Source organism: Primulina tabacum, chromosome 9 (genome assembly GCF_025594145.1).
Source record: "Primulina tabacum isolate GXHZ01 chromosome 9, ASM2559414v2, whole genome shotgun sequence".
Taxonomy (NCBI): domain Eukaryota; kingdom Viridiplantae; phylum Streptophyta; class Magnoliopsida; order Lamiales; family Gesneriaceae; genus Primulina; species Primulina tabacum.
This window is the reverse complement of record NC_134558.1, coordinates 16,097,100-16,114,771: the sequence shown is the minus strand read 5'-3', so window position 1 is coordinate 16,114,771 and position 17,672 is coordinate 16,097,100.

Below are 17,672 nucleotides of genomic sequence, written 5' to 3'. Positions count from 1 at the left end.
TCATGAAAAATGTTAATTTCCTTCATAACCACAGCCTAATCGCAAGGATCATCATTCACAAACTGGAACTTCTGGAACTCAACCGATGGATAAGGTAAAATCTGTTATTACCCTTCGAAGTGGTAAGGTTGTGGAAAAATCCATTTTTGAACCTTGTGAAGATGATGATAAATCAACTCCAAAGGGTAAGGAAGTGGAACCCATAACTTGCGAAGAGGAGGTTCAACAGACAGTGTCACCACCATTCCCTCATACATTGAAAAATACAAAAAAGTCAAATTTGAATTCTGATATATATGATATTTTTAAACAAGTAAAAGTTAATATTTCTTTAATAGATGCAATAAAATAGGTACCATCATATGCCAAATTTTTGAAAGACTTGTGCACTGTGAAAAGAAAATTGAATGTGAAAAAGAAAGCAATTTTAGCCGAACAAGTAAGTGCAATCATTCAAAATAATAATATTTTGAAATACAAAGACCCTAGTTGTCCTACTATTTCATGTATTATTGGAGAATGAAAGATTAAGAAAGCCTTGCTTGATCTTGGAGCTAGTGTGAATTTACTTCCATATTCAGTTTATCAAGAACTCAATCTAGGCGAGTTAAAATCTACTTCGGTAACACTTTTACTTGCCGATAGATCTGTTAAAGTGCCAAGAGGTATGGTAGAAGATGTGTTGGTCCAAGTTGATAACTTTGTATATCCTGTCGATTTCATAGTTTTAGATACACAACCTATCGAAGCTTGTAATGCAATTCCTGTAATTCTGGGTCGTCCATTTTTAGCAACTTCTAATGCTCTTATAAATTGCAGGAATGGAATAATGAAGTTGTCATTTGGTAACATGACTTTGGAGCTTAATGTTTTTAATCTTTGTAAGCAACCACATTACAAAGGAGATGAAAGTGAAGATGAAAATCTTATTGAAACTCTTGTGGAAGAAAACATTCAAGAAGGGAGTACTCGTGATCAATTAGATATTTGTTCAATTGAAAACTGTTAAAGAAAATATTGAAATTGATCTTGATGATTTTATCAGGTATCACTCGTTACCAGGATCAGAGAAAGAATTTCAGGCAAAATATGAGAACAAAGACAAACCACCCATATTGGAGTTAAAACACTTGCCAGAAGAATTGAAGTATGCATTTCTTGGAGAAGATGAAACATATCCGGTGGTAATTTCTTCCAAACAAGCAAGTGATCAAGAAGGTAAATTAGTTGATATGCTTAAAAGACATACAAATGCAATTGGTTGGACAGTAAAAGATCTCAAGGGCATTAATCCACTAATTTACACTCACAAAATTCACTTAGAAGAAAATACAAAAACATCTCAACAACCACAAAGGAGATTAAATCCACATATGAAATATGTTGTGAAAACTGAAGTTCTCAAACTACTTGATGTTGGGAATATCTACCCTATTTCTGATAGTAACTGGGTAAGCCCAACACAAGTAGTTCCAAAAAAATCTGGCATCACAGTGATAAAAAATGAAAAAGGTGAATTGTTAACAAGTCGAGTCCCATCTAGTTGGCGGATGTGTATTTATTATAGAAAATTAAATGACGCCACTAGAAAATATCATTTTCCATTACAATTTTTGGACCAAATTTTAGAAAGAGTAGCAGGTCATCCATACTACTATTTTCTTGATGGATATTCAGGTTATTATCAAATTCCCATTGCACTCGAAGATCAAGATAAAACTACATTCACATGTCCTTTAGGAACATTTGCATTTAGAAGGATGCCATTTGGATTATGCAATGCCCCAGGAACATTTCAAATATGTAAGCTAAGCATTTTTAGCGACATGGTTGAAAATTGTTTGGAGATTTTCATGTATGCTTTAACTGTTTTTGGGAATACATTTGATAATTGTCTTGAAAATTTGGAAAAGAATTTAAAAAGATGCGAGGAATAATGTCTTATTTTAAATTGGAAAAAATGTCATTACATGATTACTTCTGGGATTGTTTTGGGACATGTCGTGTCATCTCATGGAATTGAAGTTGATAAAGCCCAAAGTTGATGTCATTGCCAATTTACCCCATCTAAAAACCATTAAAGAAATTCGCTCATTTTTGGGACATGCTGGATTTTATAGGAGGTTTATAAAGGACTTTAGTTAAATCTCTAATCCCATTTGTACCCTCTTAACAAAAGACACTGCATTTGAGTGGACTCAAGAATGTCAAAATGCTTTTGATAAAATCGTTCGACATTTAACATCAGCTCCTATCATGCAACCTCCTGATTGGTCTTTACCATTTGAAATCATGTGCGATGCGAGTGATTATGCAGTCGGTGCAGTACTGGGTCAAAGAAGAAACAGTAAGCCTTACGTGATAAATTATGCAAGTAGAACTTTAAACAATGCTCAAATCAATTACTCCACAACTGAAAAAGAACTACTTGCTGTAATATTTACATTAGATAAATTTCGTTCTTATTTGATTGGATCAATGACTATTGTGTTTACTGATCATTCTGCTATTAGATATTTGTTGGCCAAACAGGATGCAAAGCCACGACTGATACGATGGATTTTGTTGCTCCAAGAATTTGACATTGTGATCAAAGATAAAAAAGAAACCGAGAATGTCGTAGCCGATCATTTATCGAGACTAGTAACAGGATCATCTTGTGAAATGATACCAATTAACGATAATTTTCCTGATGAACATCTATTTTCAGTTACTACTACACCTTGGTTTGCTAACATAGTAAATTTTCTTGTGACAGGAAAAATGCCACCGCAATGGAGTTCCCAAGATAAAAGAAAATTTTTGAATGAGGTAAAATACTTTTATTGGGATGATTCGTATCTGTTCAAATATTGTCCAGATCAAATTTTTCGACGTTGCATACCCGACAATGTGGTAAGTAGTGTCATTAAATTTTGTCATTCAGAAGCATGCAGAGGACATTTTTCTTCAAAGGAAACGGCTGCACAAATCTTGCAGTGTGGATTTTATTGGCCCACTTTGTTTAAAAACACCCACGAAATCTGCAAAATCTGTGAAAATTGTCAAAAATTGGGTGCGATTTCAAAAAGAAACATGATGCCTTTGAATCCTATCATTGAAATTGAAATATTTGACTGTTGGGGAATTGATTTTATGGGACCTTTTCCACCATCGTTAGGATACTTGTATATTTTAGTTGCAGTTGATTATGTTTCCAAATGGATAGAGGAAATTCTATGTCGAACATATGATCTTAAAATCGTCATCAAATTTTTGAAAGAAAATATTTTTAGTAAATTTGGAATTACTCGAGCCATGATAAGTGATGGAGGAATTCACTTTGTTAATAAATCATTTGCTTCATTAATGAAAAAATATGGTATTACTCACAAAGTAACTACTCCTTATCATCCTCAAACAAATAGACAAGTTGAATTAGCTAATAGGGAAATAAAGAAAATTTTGGAAAAAACGGTTAACACATATAGAAAAGATTGGTCTCTGCCACTTAATGATGCACTTTGGATATATCGAACAGCTTTTAAAACATCATTGAATATGTCTTCCTATAGGTTGGTTTATGGAAAACATTGCCATTTGCCTGTGGAATTGGAACATAAAGCTTATTGGGCGATCAAAACTTTTAATTCAAGCATGGACGATTGCAACAAATTGCGCAAATTGCAACTTAATGAACTTGATGAACTCATAAATGATGCGTATGAGAATTCAAAGATTTATAAAGCAAAAATCAAATCATTTCATGATAAAACAATTCTTAGAAAATCTTTTGAGATTGGTAAAAAAGTTTTGCTTTATAATTCTCGACTTCACATATTCCCAGGAAAATTACGATCAAGATGGACAGACCCATATGTTGTGAAGCATGTGTATCCTTATGGAGCTGTTGATATTGAAAATCCTAAAAATGTTAATGTTTTTAAAGTAAATGTACAAAGGCTTAAACCTTTTTTAGAAAATGAAATCTTTCAAGAAGAATTTATTTCTCTTTCTAATCCCTAAATTTGTATGTTGCATTTAATTTTGTTTTTTTTATGTCAGGTTTCCTTAATCTTTTTATTTTTTCGGTTAAATGGCGGATAACGGTACTCCGTGACTCTCATAGTCGGTTAAATCAGTTTCCCACAGTTGCTGATACAAAAATAAAAAAAAATTATTTCTTTTCTTTTCAAAATGGATGAAAATCTCTCACAAATTTGTAAATATTTTCCCTTTGTTTATGAAAATGTTCTAAGAAAAATTTATGCAGGTAGGTGTGAAAGATTGAGATTGCTAATGAAAAAAAGAATTCCAGAAGATATTCGTCTTGTAATAGAAGCTAAGGTCCGATTAGGAGGAGAAGTTCCACAATCATTGCTCATTCGGTATTTTCCTGGATTAGGAAAAAGCATTTATGCGAAAAAACGAAGGGCCAAAAGGTTAGGTGTTTGTCATAAGTGTGCAAGACGGACTTGTGACAAGCGATGCAGATCTTTGGGATGTGTTTCCAATAACAGAGAAGATAAAATTGGTTTCATTAAGAATGGGCTCAGTAAGGAGTCTTTCGATAACATCTTATTGACTCTTGAGACGCATTCTAGTGGACATATGCATATTGAACTTCTCCGTTTATGGAAACAATTTCAAGATGAGCGTTATAGTCTTGGGAATCCGACTAAAAAAGACTCTGTTTGCCAATTTATAAGAAAATTGGATGGGAAGCATATCTTCGACTCATAGAAGGCGTCGAAGCCGTTTCTGGACGTAAAACCAGAGGAAAATTGTGAGCCACAATCACACTACTGTTTATATGCATGTGTGTCATTATTATTTTTACTGTTTATTCTGCTTACAGCTATGACCCATAGTTTTGTCATGATAACATATTACCCCTATAAAATCTCTCATCTTTCTCTCTATTTTTGCAGACCAAAAAGAAAGTAAAAACATGGTTGGATCCTCTGCACAAACATTGAAAAATATTTGTGTATTTTGTGGGTCGAGTCATGGAAAAAATGAAGTATTTGTAGAAGCAGCGAATAATCTTGGAAAGATATTGGCTGAGAGAAAAATTCACTTGGTATATGGGGAGGTAATATTGGGTTAATGGGATCTGTTTCAACATCTGCTCATCTTGGAGGTAGTCAGGTTTTGGGTATTATTCCTACAGCTTTATCTGAAGGAAATATTACAGGTGTTACGATTGGGAAGGAATTAAAAGTTTCTTCTATGAATGAAAGAATCACCAAAATGATTGAAAATTCTGAAGCTTTTATCGCACGGAGAACAAACTTAAAAATTTTAAAAAAATATTTAAAAAAATATTTTAAAATAAAAACATGTTTATTGTTTGTATCTTAGTAATTTTTGCAAAAATATCATACATTACATGTTTGAAAGATTTAGATTAGAAATTATAATAATCTATCTAAAGATGTTTAAATTTTTATTTGAAAAAAAAAGTAAATTTTAATATTTTGATCACTATAAAAATATAATTTATGAAATATTTTTGAATGATTAACCATTGTGATAAAATAAGTTATTAAATTATATGGCCCAAGATATACCTGATAAGAGTGCCTAAATTTTTTAAACTCACACATATTTTGTGAGTGAGTGGAGAGGATTGAGAAAACAGCTTGCGAGCCTTTATTGATCATCAGAGAGGCTATCTATTGTTTAGATCTCGATTTCTTATTTTGAAAAAAAAAATTTGATATTTCCTGAAAAAAAAGAAAAAAAAATAGAAAGATGTTAAAGATCTATGTAATTTTTAAGTTATATGCTGCGACCCATTTATCTCTCATAAAAATACAAATAAAAAAAGAAAAAAAAGAAAGAAAGAGAGAAATACAATGTACAAATTAAATAAATATGTGGTCAAGAAGCATAAACTTAGTCTGATTCCATGATTTAAAATAAAAAAAATCAGGAAAAAAATATATAATAAGAACAACTGGATTTTTAATCAATGGATTTCCTATCTTTTGATTAGTTTGGCTCGTTTGTCTGTCTGCATTCTAGTAAACCATTTTCCTGAGCATTTATCTGTATTCCTAACTCCATGAGAGAAATAATTCCCATAAATTGAAACACTTATTAACCTGTGAGGATATGGAGTTGAGACTCTTACTAGGAATTTCTGAAGGCCATGTACATTGAACTACCTGAAAATAAGCTTTGAATTGATCAGTTCATATTATTTCATAAATTATAATTATAATGATCTTGATATAACTTTGACAGTTTTCAAATTTAATTTAAACACTTGGATAGTTCTGATTACATTTCTATTTAAATTAATCAATATGTTTTGTGTTGCTATTAACGCTTAAATTGCTAGGGACTAGCAATAAGCTGATTGGGGAGTTTGATAAAGATAAAAAATTGTATATTAATTAAATGTTTTATAATATAAATATATAGTTTTCGTCTTATTAAATGTTTAAATATTATATGTTTTATAATAAATTGTATAAAATATAAGTTATTATGTAATTATAAGTTTTTACTAATTTTTACAGGTTCAATAAATCCATAATAACTTTGGCGTTGCAATTGGGATTAAGATGATTCTTGGACATGTAGAAAGTTAATGTTAATATTTACAATATTGGTGGCAAACATGAGAGAAAAATCTTCTCAAAGTTGGGATCAAATTAAGCAACAAATAAAGTTACCAAAGAAGTGGCAGTTTTACCATGCTCTAGCATTTTTACCATATCTCTCAAATTACTTGGTCAAATGGTTAAAAAAAATACCACAATTCATACAACTCAGATATCTACATGTTTTGTTTTATGTGGAGAAGAAAGTTCGGATGAGAAGATTTTCGAAATTGATGTGTATTAAAATATTAATTTCTTGGAACACCAATGAAGACTTATGTGTAAAAAATAAAATTTTATTTGTGGTTGTCTCCCCAAATTTGGCTATAAATAGGGGTGCATTGTAATGTATTGAGATATCCCTCATTTTATGAACAAACCTTTGAGTTCATAATATTTCTTTCTTTGTTTTTCCCTTATTTCTTCATTTAATATAATTAGCATGTTAAATTCATATTCAAAGTTTTACACTTTGAATAATGAATAGTTAACTTCCCAATGTTGAGATGAAAAGGTGAAACTCTTGGCATGATAATAAGGTTATTAAAAGGTAAGAATCTATGTTTTATATTATTTAATCATTATTTATTGTTTATATTATTTTTATTTCTTTAAGTAATATTATACCCTACTTATAAGTGGGAGTTTTAATTTATTGTTGTAATATGTTACACTAAATTCTTAGAATCATTTAAATGTTAGTTTGGTATTACCAACCATTTAAAGTGGATGCCTTGATTTATTATATATGATTATATCATAATATTAATTTCTTGGAACCATTTAAATGTTAGTTTGGTATTACCAACCATTTAAATTGTATGCCTTGATTTATTATATATGAAAATATCATAATATTAATTTTTTGGTACAATTTAAATGTTTGTTTGGTTTTATCAACCATTTAAAGTGGGAACCTTGATTTAGTGTTTACAAATATATATATAGCACAATAAATACTTGACAACATTTGTATATATTATATACTTATAAGATAATAATATATAACATAATATAAATATGATTATTTAATATACTTGTGATTACCTTAGCTTCCCTGTGGATACGATATTCGGATTCACCGAATTATACTACTTGTGGACAACCTGCTCTTTGGAGTGCAATAATCAAAGTCGCAACAGTAGCTTTTCTGAAATGCGGCGATCCCACTACTTGTTGCAATCAGCTTTTGTATAGTTTTTGATTGAACGTCCTTTTCCTTTGCTGATGACATGTACTGCTGAAAGATCAGCTGATAGGATGTATCTAATAAGCTCACAACTGATTGTAGTAACTGATCAGTTCCCACTGATCAGTCAGTTGTCTGCGTAGTTTAGTTTGCTAGTCCAGTTGCCTTTGAAAATCTGCGTACTAATCTTCAGTTATGGGCAACCGATAGTTTGCGTATTTCAGATCAGTTTCTATCAGTCTTCTTGATCAGTTAGTTCAATCTATTAAACTCTCAGTTTGCCAAACTTCTGAAATTCAGTTTCCAACAATTTCCCCCTTTTTGGTGTTTGAAAAAATTTAGAAAATATGAAATGACCAACTGAACTCATTGTAGATAAAATAACCTTTTATTGACAACTCTTTCAATGTACAGATTCGTACAAAGAATGAAAGAATAAAGGAATCTTTTAACTGACTAAAATAATCTTCAAAATTTGCCAAATATCTTTTATTTCTTGGGTCTCTTTGTAGATTGCTCCTGCTGATCTTTTCGTTCTACTTCCCCTTTTTTGTCAAACGTATCAACCTTTTTGGATAACATACGAACATCCGAGGAGAGGTTTGATACAGCATTCATCAGAATGTCTTGCAGCAAATCCATTATTTTTGAGACAATGTTTTCAAAAAAATCAAAGCGTCTTGTGAACAAGGCTTGAGTTTGAATGTGTGCTTCAGCTGACGCTCTGTCTTTTCTAACTTCTTCCATTTGGAAAAATAGAGAAGCTACATCCTTCGTGATTTGCTGTAGTCTTCCCATAATGTGCTCTTTTACTGAGTCGAGCTTCATAGTATGCAGAAATTGGGTTGACTTGATGTCTGTGGGGACCCGAACCCAATTCGTCTTCTTAATCATCATTAGGATCAATTAATTAATCTGGGTCTAATTTTTTTTTTAAATACATAAGTGCGGAACATATGATAATCAATATGATATACATATCAATGGTAAAGTACAAGTCTTGTACAAAGTACATTTATCTCAAACTAAGATTCAACAACTAAACATCAAGTGTTGTAAACCAAATCTACTTCTAAGTCAGGATCTCCACGCTAATCTTGATCTCTCATCCTCTTCTTGACCCTGATCCTGTCCCACCTGTTGTCATGCACACATACAAAGGCAACAACAGCCGGATAACTCCGGTGAGAAATATATTCCCAGTATAAACAACCTATACATGCAATCATATAAATAGATATAAAAGCATGAAACCGATATCAATAACATGTATCAAAATCTGAAAGACATGAATCGATATAAAGCTGTAAATAACATCTTGACTCGTCATCTCAGACTCGACTCTTCTCTAATCTAGGGATCTCGGTTCCTGGACATTGGCATACTATATCGAATCTCTGCAATAGAAGTCAATCTGCTCCTAAGAAACATCGATATAAACCAAACATCCAGTGTCTTGGCACATCCGCCAAAGACTTGGCACCTCCGCCAATGACTAGGCACATCCGCCCATGACTTAATACATGCTTTGCCATAAATCAATAGACTAAGCATATCAATCTCATGAATTGCAAACATCAATGCAATGAAATAAAGTATGTGATTTTGGTAAACTCAAGTCAATTCAAACTCGAGTCGTATCTTCCCGGTTCAACATTAATTTATACCTTTCTTTTGCCAATCTGACGAAGTCGAAGTCTCGAATTCGAATCTTTCAATATTCAATCTAGCACTGACAATATTGAGGAGTACAATATCAATATACAACTCAATCAATACTGGATATAATCGGAACTCAATTTAATTCTGTTTCAACGGCATAACAACACAATCTCGATATACCCAGCAATACAATATCAGCCGATACAAATCATAACTCATAATCGATAACAAACTCAATCTGATATGAAATCTGTATAATCTCAATCAAATCACTTCTGAAAAATCAAAACATTTTCGTACGGTATCCGTTCTCCGATCTGGTTTCGATTATACAATGATAACAATCTCATGAACAGATAATATCATTCATATCAGGATTTCTTCCATATCATATTTTCAAATCATATCAAAACATAAAAAAACTTATGTCCAGTTGAAGTTCTTGTCGAGAGCAACACGGAAATAAAGTCGGATTAAGATTCTAACGGACGGATCGTTCGCAAACCAAATTATAGTATTAAAAGAATCGAAGCTTTCCCCAAAGATTTCTCATTCTTTCCTCTTGCCAACTGAAGGAAATGAAGGATTTATATATGTCAAATTGCATGGTAAGGGGCAAGTGGCTTCCGGCACATATGTGCGAGGTTCTCTGCCATACTCGCGCATATGCGCGGGTCTTGGTCGTGCATATGCGCTAGGTACTCTGCCTACCATGCGCATATGCGCCCTGTGTAGAACCCGTAAATCAGTAGACGTATAAGCCATGCATAATTCTAGATTTTTTTAAATTTAATTGACTTCATTGCATAATTATTTTAAATGCATTTTTTTGAAGTTAATTATTTCATTATTTCAGTTCAGTAGATTGATTTTTAGCATTTCAGTATTTTCAGTGAGGCCGGACCGGAGTTGGAGTTTTGAGATAGAATTTAAGATTTGAGAAATATTTCCAGAAGTTAATTTAGCTAGTAACTAAGTTCATTTAAGTTAGAAAGGAAGGTTTGAAGATTTAATTTAATTATTTGAGGTGATTAAGAAATGAACTCATTTAAGTTATTAAATTAAGGGGTTAGCTCACTAAATTATTTAAAGGATTAGTAAGGCTTTCAAGGATTATTAGTTGACTAGATAATCAACATTTCCCTTTATTTTATCATGCATTTTTCGGCCACCCTTAGTGCTAGAAGATTCATTTTCCAACTCACCAACTTTGACCAATTCTTTGCATGTAATTAGTAGGATAATTCTAGGATTTTTGGGAGCACAATTTAATTAAATAAATGGACATATCCTAGTCTAGAATCAAGCTAAATTTCGGCCACCACCTCCTTGAAGCATCCACCAACTCATTTGATATCAATTCAAAATTCAAATTCAAAGGGGAGTGGACTTGGTCTTGATATGATCCTATTTTTGTGCACCCTTCTCCTCACCTTCATAACCACTCAATCCCTCCACCTCCACCGAAAATAAGACCCCTTTTCAGTAGAAAAAACGTGGATAGCAGCTAGGGAGAAAGGGAGAAAAATCGAGAGCCAAGAAAGGTAGAGAAGCAAGCCACTCCGTCTCCTCCGCGCCGTCTCGTCTCTTCTTTTCGTTTTCTTTCGAAACGAAACCAGGCATGTCTAGATTTCTTTCAAACCTCAATCAAGTCATATTATCATTTATTTTTCAGTACATGATCATTTTTTAGCAAGCAAAAACCGAGATACATGTCAAAATATTTTTGGAACACACATGCAGAATTTTCGACTTCCCTTGACAAGCTTCACGTTTTTCTGAGTTTTGATGGTTTCAGGTATTGGATCGACTCCAGGCTCCCAAGGCGGCTTGTATACATGTAGTAGGATGCATTAGGACCATGTTGGTCCATTCAAACCAGCCCCATACTTGCTGGAAAACCGAAATGACAGCAAGTTCTCCATAAGTGCAGAAATGTGATTCGAAATTTCAGTTTTGTGTCAAGGGTTGTGGATCTGATCTTGGATGCCCCAAGGGCCTTTAGCCATGGTTGGATCACTTCCCTAGCATGTCTAAGACGTGACTAAGTCGCCCTTTTGGTGGCTTGGTCCATGGCTCATCGGTTTTTAAATAATCAACAAGAACAGCCCCTTTCCCCATTCGGCCCTTCCATTTTTCAGCATATGGTTCGTTTCTTTTGTGGCTTGGTGTGGATCTTGGTTGGCCTATGGCCCTTAGCCACGGTTCATATCATGCTCCTAGATGTCTAGATCGTGCCATGGTCAATCAAATGGCCACTGGAACGACGCAAGACATCGATCATAGCATAAACACTACACACGCATGCACGTTGCTCTCGGTTGGACCCTTCGGTTAAGATTTGGTGTGATGCGGATTGTGGCTGGCCTAGGGCCCTTAGCCATGGTTCAAATCATTCCTTGGGATGTTGGTAAGAGTCTCTGGTCGGTGGTTCATGCCCCTAATGGCCGATAGTCTCGAAACCAATGCAAGTCTTGTAGTGCGCAGCTGCTGTATTTTTTTGACAGCAAGTATGCTGCTGTTCAGAAGCGTCGTTTGAGTTCTTGGTTGGCTTTTAGCCTATGGCCTTGGACTGGACAGTGCCTCATTGAGTTAGGAAGGTCATGTTTTTGACCGTTTGTCATTTGGATCATTTTTGAGGTCGTACGAGAATTTACGGTGCAATGTGCCAAATTGACTCTCGAAAGAGCGTTTCGTGTTTTGGCCTCCATTCCACCTAGATTTCGACCCTATCATTTTAGGAACATTATTTTATGATTTTTCAGCGTATTTTAATCATGACTATACGTCAGTTCAGTGTCGGTTCAGGTTGGCTCGGAGTCATGATTAAATGCGAAGTCATTAGGCGTCATAGTCGCATCTTTTGAACGTAAATTGCATAGTTGGTCATGTTTAAACTATTGCATATTTTTCATGGCACAGTTAGGTTGCAGCGAGCCTGGGAACGAACCAATCCAATCCAGTTGGTAAAATTACAGGAATTTTCACTATGCCAGTTAATTATTTTACGTGCATTAAACAGAAAATGATTATTTTTGAGATTTATGCGATATGGCTTGTGGTTCATTCACTATGTGGGAGTGTTATTTTATACGGTCGCCAGTGACCGATCAGTTCAGTATGGTACCACCCGGTCGCCAGTGACCGGCCAGCTCAGTTCAGTTTCAGCCTCCCCGGTAGCCAGTTACCGATCAGTTCAGCTTAGTGCAGTGGCCACAGGCGTAAAACATAATCTCAACAGAAAATTTTACCAGATATTTCAGTGCAGGCTCCAAGGAGCAAATATTTTTACAGTGACTTCCAGTTCAGTTATGCACGTATTATAATTGCTCAGTACAGATTATTTTCAGTATGCCTCAGGACAGGATATTTCATCTCATGCATATTTTAAATTCAGATTTTTACTCGTTACCTGCGATTTATGCATGCTGAGTCTTTAGGCTCACTAGACTTGATTGTTGTAGGTACTGATGAGGCCAGGGCCGAGGGCGGGGACTAGTGAGCCAGCTTGGGTCGGCAGTAGTGGCACCCGAGGACCTCAGTGCAGCAGTTGTTATGTTTTTCCGCAAACAATTTTATCAGTTGTTGGATATTTTTAAATTGTGATTTTTGGCAAACTTTGATTTTCTTCCGCTGCAATATTTTGAAATATTGAACTTGATTCACCAGTGATTTTATGAATGAGGCCATTTAAGTTCTTTTAAAAAGAAAATTTTTAATTTTCCGCAAATTTTCAAGCAAGTAGTTCGAGGGCCTTCACAGTTGGTATCAGAGCGGTGGTTCTGTATAGGGTTTCACTACTACTGACCGCGAGAAGCTCACGAAGCCACGCCTTTGGTCTGTAAGTTTTCAGTTCAGCATTTTGTTCAGCATTTCAGTTATAGCATGAATTATTTTGTCAGCATGCTTCCAGATTTTCAGTATTTCAGAGTTCATTTAAAATAAAGTATGGAATTATGCATGTTAGTTACGTATGGGTTATGTTGGAACAGTATGCCCCCTAGACGCATTTTAGAGCGCAACAGAGAGGTGGAGCCTCGCCGAGAGGACAGAGAGGAGCATAGACCGGAGGGAGAGCTACCACCCCCTCCACCGCCACCACCGGACATGAGTGCCCAGATGTTAGCTGGGATGGCACAGTTCTTCGCACAGTTTGCGGGGGGCAATGCCGCAGCCGTAGCCGCAGCCGCAGCCAGGCCGACAGGGCCCGAGGCAGTGTATGAGCGATTCATGAAGATGCGCCCGAAGGAATTCTCTGGGGCATCTGACCCCATGGTTGCCGAGGGATGGATCAAATCCCTCGAGGTTATCTTCGATTTTATGGAGCTGGGGGACGCAGACCGAGTCCGATGTGCCACCTACCTGTTCACTGGAGACGCCCGCTTATGGTGGGAAGGAGCTTCGGTAGCCCTGACCTTGGCTACACTTTCTTGGACCCGCTTTACGGAGGTTTTCTACTCCAAGTATTTTGCTGAGGAGGTTCGCACCAGGCTGACCACCGAGTTCATGAGCCTGAGACAGGGGGATATGTCGGTTACGGAGTTTATCCGTAAGTTCGAGAGGGGCTGTCACTTTGTGCCCCTGATAGCGAATGATGCCAGAGCCAAGCTGATGCACTTCCTGGTGGGTTTACGGCCGATCTTGCGCCGGGATGTTAGGGTATCTGACCCTGCTACTTATGAGATTGCCGTCTCCAAGGCCTTAGCCGCAGAGCAGGATCTGCGGGATATCGAGAGGGATCGCCAGGGCAAGCGCCCAGTCCAGGCACCGCACCACCCTCCTCCTCATCAGCATCAGCAGCAGAATAAGAGGCCTTTTCATGGACCGCCCAGGAACCGAGGCCAGCAGCAGCAGCAGCAGCAGCGGGGACGCCCAGCCCCGAGGAATCAGGAGCACCCAGTCTGTCCCAGGTGCTCACGTCGCCATCCTGGAGCATGTATGGCTGGCTCAGGAAAGTGTTTTAAGTGTGGCAGTCCAGACCACATGTTGCTGCAGTGCCCTCAGAGGAATCTGCCTACCCAAGGCAGAGTTTTTGCTCTCCATGCCGCGGAAGCCAACCCGGAGACTATGTTGTTGACAGGTACCTTTAAACTTTAAGTTATTCTTCGAATTTCAGCATTTTGGGAATCGGGATTTAGATTTTGAACTTAGAACTGTTATAGGATTGCATGTTCTACTCAGATTTATTTCGGGGAAATTAAGCTAGAGGAACCTAGACCTTTGCATGTCTATAAGTTTAGATCTTGTAGTGGGATTCAACTTAGAGCTCCGCTCTTTCAGGGAGAATTTTTATATCTGGTTCCGCTACCAAGGCCTTGATAGATTCAGGGGCCACTCACTCGTTTATTTCGGAGGTCTTTGCAAACTTTCTCAAGATCCAGACCATTGGGCTAGATACAGCCTTTTCAGTAGTGTTGCCGTCAGGAGAGGAGATGGCAGCCACCAATGTTATCCGCGATATAGACCTTGAGCTGCACGGTAATCTTGTTTATGCGGATCTGATTGTGCTACCGATGCCGGAATTTGACATCATCCTAGGGATGGACTGGCTATTGAGGAACAGAGTGTTGATAGACTTCCAGCGGAGATCCGTTCTTGTCCGACCGCCTGGAATGGAGCAGTTCTTATTTGAGTCGGACAGGTACTTTCCTTTACCACGCATTATTCCTTATGTTCAGGCTAGGAAGCTCATGCATAGAGGGTGTCGGGCATTTCTAGCAACCTTTTTATCTGTCCCCGAGGAACCCAGCCAGTCAGCCTCAGATGTTCCGATTGTTAGAGATTTCTTAGACGTTTTTCCCTAAGACGTCTCTGGTATGCCACCAGAGAGAGAGGTGGAGTTTTCCATTGAGCTTATGCCAGGTACGGCTCCGATATCCAAAGCACCGTACCGTCTAGCACCGACAGAGATGGCAGAGCTTAAGAAGCAGATCCAAGAACTTCTTGACAAGGATTTCATTCGCCCGAGCTTTTCTCCATGGGGCGCGCCAGTCTTATTCGTGAAAAAGAAGGATGGCTCGATGAGGCTTTGCATTGACTACCGGGAGTTGAACAGGGTTACAGTGAAGAATAAATACCCACTGCCGAGGATTGAGGATCTGTTTGACCAGTTGCAGGGAGCTTCGATTTTCTCCAAGATAGATCTGCGTTCCGGTTATCACCAGTTGAGGGTGAGAGATGCTGATGTCTCGAAGACAGCTTTTAGGACTCGTTATGGCCACTACGAGTTCCTTGTGATGCCGTTCGGTCTGACGAATGCGCCAGCGATCTTCATGGATCTCATGAATCGCGTATTTCAGCCGTACCTCGATCAGTTTGTGATAGTGTTCATAGATGACATTCTCGTCTACTCCAAGAGTCGGGAGGAGCACAGCAGGCATCTGACCACAGTGTTGCAGACATTGCAGAAACATAAACTATTCGCAAAGTTCAGTAAGTGCGAATTCTGGTTAGAGAAGGTGGCGTTCTTGGGCCACATTGTTTCTAGCAGTGGCATTGAGGTAGACCCGGCGAAAGTTGTAGCAGTCAGAGATTGGGTTGTGCCTCAGAATGCATCAGAGATCCGCAGTTTTCTTGGTCTAGCAGGATATTACAGGAAATTCATCCAGGGATTCTCCTCTATAGCCGTTCCACTCACAGCACTGACCAAGAAAAATGTAAAGTTTGTGTGGAGCGAGGAGTGTCAGAAGAGCTTCGATACTTTGAAGCAAGCTCTTATCTCAGCACCCGTTTTGGCTGTACCGTCAGGATCTGGCGAGTTTGTTCTTTATACCGATGCTTCGAAGCTTGGTTTAGGTGCAGTTTTGATGCAGCATGGGAGAGTGATAGCGTATGCTTCTCGACAGCTGAAAATCCACGAGAAGAATTACCCTACCCATGATCTGGAGTTAGCGGCCGTAGTTTTTGCTTTGAAGATTTGGAGGCACTATCTGTATGGAGAGAAGTGCCAGATCTTTACCGACCATAAGAGCCTCAAGTATTCCTTTACGCAGAAGGAGCTGAACATGCGTCAGAGACGTTGGTTGGAGCTTGTGAAAGACTACGATTGTGACATTAGCTACCACCCGGGTAAAGCTAATGTAGTTGCGGATGCTTTGAGCAGGAAAGTCGCAGTGATGGCTCATTTGACGATGCAGAAACCTCTTCAGATCGAGATGCAGAGGTTTGATCTTGAGACTTACCCTCGAGGTAGAGTTCCTCGTTTATCTACCTTGACTATCCAGTCCTCTCTTATTGACCGTATTCGCAGCGGTCAGGCAGCAGATGAGCAGTTGGCACAGTGGAAGAAGAGAGATGAAGCTAAGGGCAGTGTTTTGTATTCAGTCAGCGACGGTATTGTGAGATACCGAGATAGGATATGGGTTCCCAGCAGTGATTCTATCCGAGCAGACATCTTATCAGAGGCCCATACGTCCCCGTACTCCATTCACCCTGGGAGTACGAAGATGTACAAAGATCTGCAGCTATTGTACTGGTGGCCAGGAATGAAGAAGGACATCAGGCGTTTTGTATCCGAGTGCCTGACTTGCCAGTTAATGAAGGCCGAGCATCAGAGACCAGCAGGTTTGCTCAAGCCTCTCCCTATTCCCGAGTGGAAGTGGGAGAATGTTACCATGGACTTTGTGACCGGATTGCCGAGGTCAGCCAGAGGATCGAATGCTATCTGGGTGATTGTAGATCGTCTTACCAAATCAGCGCACTTCTTGCCTATTAAGACGACTTTCACCATGGTTCAGTATGCAGAGCTGTATATCCGAGAGATAGTCCGACTCCACGGTATTCCAGTTTCTATCGTATCCGACAGAGATCCCAGATTCACTTCCTCGTTTTGGAATAGTTTGCATTCGACTTTGGGTACGAAGTTGCTGTTTAGCACAGCTTTCCATCCGCAGACAGATGGACAGTCGGAGCGAGTTATTCAGATCTTAGAGGATCTTCTCCGTGCTTGCGTCATTGATTTCTCTGGGAGTTGGGAGTCGAACTTACCATTGGTAGAGTTCACCTATAACAACAGTTTCCAGTCGTCCATAGGTATGGCTCCGTATGAAGCGCTGTATGGTCGCAAGTGTAGATCTCCTGTTCATTGGGATTAAGTAGGAGAGAGAGCAGAGTTGGGTCCAGAGATTGTTCAGCAGGCAGCAGATGTAGTAGTCAAGATCCGTGATAGGATGAGGACTGCCCAGAGCCGACAGAAGAGTTATGCCGATCAGCGGAGGAGAGAGTTAGAG